The sequence below is a fragment of the Triticum dicoccoides genome, chromosome 4B, assembly GCF_002162155.2.
Source record: "Triticum dicoccoides isolate Atlit2015 ecotype Zavitan chromosome 4B, WEW_v2.0, whole genome shotgun sequence".
NCBI classification, from domain to species: Eukaryota; Viridiplantae; Streptophyta; class Magnoliopsida; order Poales; family Poaceae; genus Triticum; species Triticum dicoccoides.
In genome coordinates this window covers 467,408,306-467,413,362 of record NC_041387.1, presented here as the reverse complement: position 1 = coordinate 467,413,362, position 5,057 = coordinate 467,408,306, and positions in this window count along the sequence as shown.

Here is a 5,057-nt window from a genome sequence, read left to right as displayed (position 1 = left end):
TGGCGTTGCCTCTGGATGAACAGGAACCTGTGGTGTGGAGGGCTGGATAACAGTATCGGTGGAGGGGTGGCCGTGGAGGGGTGGTTGAACAGGACCCTGTGGTGTGGAGGGCTGGATGAACAGTAGACGGTGGAGGGGTGCCCGTGGAGGGGTGGTTGAACAGTAGCCGGTGGAGTAGCGCACGGTGGAGGCTGGATGAACAGGAGCCCATGGAGGCTGGAGGAGGTCGACGGTAGCCCGTGGAGGCTGGAGGAGGTCGACGGTGGAGATGAACAGTATCCCGTGGAGTCCCATTTTGCGGTACGCCACACCCCTCCCGATGAACAGGACCCCCGTTTCGACCGTAGCGCTCCAACACAAGTCCGTTTCGTCTGTTTTGCAGTACGCCACACCCCTCCCGATTAATAGGACCCTCGTTTCGACCGTAGGAGGTCTGTTTCCTCCGTTTTGCGGTACGCCACACCCCTCCCGATCAACAGGACCCCCGTTTCGACCATAGGAGGTCCATTTCCTCCGTTCTGCGGTACGCCAGGCCTCGTTTCCATCGCTTGTTCCGTCCAAGCCGGTTGGCTCCCACGCGTTTCGTTGCCTACCAATGAACACGACGCATTCCGTTGCCTCCCCATGAACACGACGCATTCCGTTGCCTCCCCATGTACACGACGCATTCCGTTGCCTCCTCATGAACATGACACATTCCGTTGCCTCCCCATGAACACGAGCCCTCACCGTACGTATGCGCGACTAGGCGTTCGAGACCCCGCCTGTATGTACACATATGTGGCCGTATTTTCTTTCTTGCACCCTGGCCGCTGTACGTACGTGTATATGCTACGTGTGCGCCTCTACTACAACACGTACGCGCCTCTACTATGACACGTGCGCGCCTCTACATCGACCAGTATATATGTACGTACACGTTCATGACCAGAATGACAACGCTACGTACGCTTCGACCAGGTGGGTCCCGACTGTCAGGCAGTTCCTTGCGTGCGAAAATGTAGCTGGTGGGTCCCAACAGTCAGAGGGGCGAATCGTTTTTTTTGCCCGGACGCGCTTCCTTTGCATGCGAAGATGTAGCTGGTGGGTCCCAGCAGTCAGGGGGGCAAATCGTTTTCTTTTTCCCGGACGCACTTCCTTGCGTGCGAAGATGTAGCTGGTGGGTCCCAGCAGTCAGGGGGATGAATCATTTTTTTGCCCGGACGCACTTCCTTGCGTGCGAAGATGTAGCTGGTGGGTCCCAGCAGTCAGGGGGAAACTTTTTTTCGGGAAATATGGTCGCCCATCCGGTAGGTCCCCGCTGTCAGGTGGAGGAATCATTATTTTTCGCGTACTAAGGAGGCACTTCCTTGCTGCGGCCATGGACCCAGCTGTCAGCCTCTCCACGTACAGTCCACGTCCGATGGAAGTCATTCCTTGACCATGTTGACCACGCCGCGCCGAGAGCACCACGGCGGTGGACGACGGCGAGGCCTAGGAAGGGGACGACTCGGAGCCGGGCAAGGCGCAACAGTGGATGCCCATGCGAAGAGGAGTACGAGGGTTCACTGGTTTGGCTACGGTGTGAGGCTGCTATCGCCGTAGATTAATAGGGGGTGTGGGTGAGTAGAGGGATGGCCTGGCTAGCGGTGGGAGTAGTAGGGGCGGTGAGGCCTCCGCGGCATCACAGCCGGCCACGGGAGGCAGGAGCACGCGACACGACCGGTGCTGGTTTGGGTGGCTGGAGCAAGAAGACTAGAGGTTGAAGAAGCACTACAACCGTTGGATGAACATCGTACGGTAACAGGAGCTAGAATCGTTCATATTGACTAAGTTGACAAAGCCCTCCGTCCCCATCAACTTGGTAGGCCCACAAGTCAGCCTCCCAGTGTGTTGGGTTCCAGCTGGCAGGGGGAGTATTCATTTTTTTGTGCGTAATAAGGAGGCCCTTCCTTGCGTGTGAAGATAGCTGGTGGGTCCGACAAGTCAGCGGGGGCATGTTTTTTCGTGAAATACAGAGGCCCTTCCGGTGGGTCCCAGATGTCAGGTGGAGGAATCATTATTTTGCGCATAATAAGGAGGCATTTCCTTGTGTGCGGCCATGGACCCAGCTGTCAGCCTCTCCACGCACAGCCTACTTCCGATGGTGTCGTTTGTTGACCATGTTAACCACGCCGCGCCGAGCACATCCAAGGTGGTGGACGACGGCGAGGCCCCGGACAGCAACGAGCCGGAGATGGGAAGACGCGAGAGTAGAGTCGCAGACGGAGAGGTGTACGAGGGTTAACTGGTTCTAGTGCGGTGTGGTTCGGCAGTCGGTGGAGAAGAACAAGAGGTGTGGAGGGTTGGAGGGATGGACTGGCCAACGGTGGAGTAGCGCTTCATAGCGAAGCGTGCTAAGCAGAGCTGCTAGCAGCAGGAGGCGGGAGGTGGTCCCAGCGGCGCTGGAGGAAGAAGATGAGAGATTGAAGATGGATGCCGGCCGTTGGATGTAAATCCAACGGCTAACATGTCAGAATCATTTGTTGACTAAATTTACAACGACTTTCGTTGGCTTCGACCTATTGGCCCACATTTCAGCCTCCAAAAATGTGGCACGTATTCAACCCATTTTTCAGAATTTACAGACTTTTTTTTGCGCGGTAGAATTTACAGTCAATTTGATCTTTTTTTAATTACAGCCATTAGCTAGGCTGGATGAACAATTAATGTAGCTTTCATGCGGCCCATTTATTTTATTTCCTAAAAAATTATAGGCCATTTGCACTTTATCTAGATACACGATTTTGCTGGGCTGATTCGAATTATAATGTTGGGTTGGGCCAGCAATGTTATCAAAAAATAAAAAAGGGCTGAGCATTTTGTTATAAATATATTTAAATAATAAGTGATATTATTACATTCGTCCTTAAATCTTACCAAGCTTTTGTACACAATCACTAGGACTTTCGTGCCAAAACAATCCAGGATTTTATTTGTTAAGAAATTATTTTTATAAGTTAATAAGATGTGGGATATTGTTTTCTTACATATGTAAGTATCTATTAAATATATGATGACAATAAAAATAATATATAATAACATATAAAATAATTTAAATATATATAATATAGTTAAAAGGGAAACATAAGTTGTACCTGGCGTTCCTATTCTTATATAGAAAAATAGAACAGACTGCTGCGTTTTCTTCAAAAAAATATATAAATTGGGCTACCAAAAATAAAACCTCGGATGGGAGGTCCATAGGCCGGTCGATACATGACGGCCCTAAGAAAATACAAAAAGGCCCTCCCATCCGAGGTCGTGGGCTGCGCATGTTAAAAATGAAAGCCTAGACGGTGCAGCCCAAAACCACGTCCAACACTTGCCAAAAACTTTGTCCCTCGTTTTCTCTGTGTTTCGCACACTCAACATTGCATGGGCATTTTGACTGTGCATCATATGAAGATATGCTATGCATGAATGTTGATCAGCATGATGTTAACTGGCTGGTAGTTCCATTTTCGACCACGAATAAAATTTCCAACATGATGTTAACCCTGTTTGAAAAGGCCGTGTTAATATAAATACTCCGCCTCTGAAAGTTGCAGTTTCTTATTTGAAACTGAACTTGCAGTTTCTTACCTAAAACTGAAACTTGCAGTTTCTTCTCGTCTGCACTTTTATACTCCTATGAAACTACATTTTTAAGTGCTAAAAATAGATCTCTAGAATTCATAAAATTCTTTATATGCTCAATACTGCAAATCTGAAATTCAAAAGACATTCATATCTGAAAGTACTCTCAAAATACACAACACAAAACACAATTCACAACCTGTAAATACTGACAACCCTAAGCTCCTCCTGACAATTCACAACATGCTCGACTATTGGGCTGGGGGCAGTCCCCTCCTATTCCTCGACGGCAGACAGTCGCCCCGTGAGACAATGTGAATAGCGAGGGAGATGATGGCGGGGAAGCGTCGTCGGGCCAACTGCTTTTCTCCTCTTGTAGTTGGGTTCGGTCAACGAAGACTCCACCGGCTCGCTCTGGCAGGACACCCTCACAAACGGCACCCTGTAGATGCTCGATCCTTCAATCTCTGGTGGATGCTCCATCTGGGATCGATACTCCCACCACCGCTCCTTCACGATCAGATTTAGTGAATCTGTTTGCTCCATGGCCCAGAGGAGCAGCTCTATGTACTCCAGCGTGACTCCCTCCGGGAGTATCGCCGCCATTTCGCTCTGTTGCAGATATTTGGCCATGGATGTCGTCGTCGCCGCTAGTTGGTCCTTGTTGTCAAACCAGGACTGTATCTCCAACATCCTAGCTAGCTTCACAGGGTCACCGTCTGTGATCCTCACGTATCGGTTGTACTCCTCCATCGATCTACTTCTCCACAGCACCTTCACTCGCTGGTGGTGGTTTTTGAATGGAAGAGGAGAGGAGCGGCTCTGGTTTTGGATTAGAACGGGAGAGGAGCTACGCTGGTTTTGGACTGGAACAGGAGAGGAGGGGTGGTGGTTTTGAAATGGAAGAGGAGTGGAGCGGTGCTGGATTTAGATTGGAACAGGAGAGGAGTGGCGGTAGTTTAAGAGGAGAAGAGTGGAAGAGCGGCGCTGGCCTTGGAAGTATTTTTTTGTTGTTTTGCGTATTTTGGGTCAAAGTTTGACCACGTACTGTATGTGACAAGAAAAATGTGAATGCATGTCACCAAAAATTGTATCATTTGGTTCGTATCTGAATGTACTTTCAAAATATATTATTTTTGCAACGTATAACATATATTTTATGTGCGAAAATCATGGTCAATTATGACCCAGAATAAAAGGGAGACTAATTAATGTGGGGTCGCTTTCTTAATTGAAGGGTAAATTGATTTTGATTTTGATCTAGTCACAGCGCGCCGGCCCTCTCGCCCAATCCTAAATCGCTGCCGCACTCTCCTCTCCCTCTTCTCCATTGCAAAACCACCTCCTCTCCTCTCCATCATCTCCATTCCAAAACCACCGTCTCGCCTCTCCCTCTTCTGATCTTCTCCATTGCAAAACCACCTCCTCTCCTCTCCATCATCTCCATTCCAAAACCACCG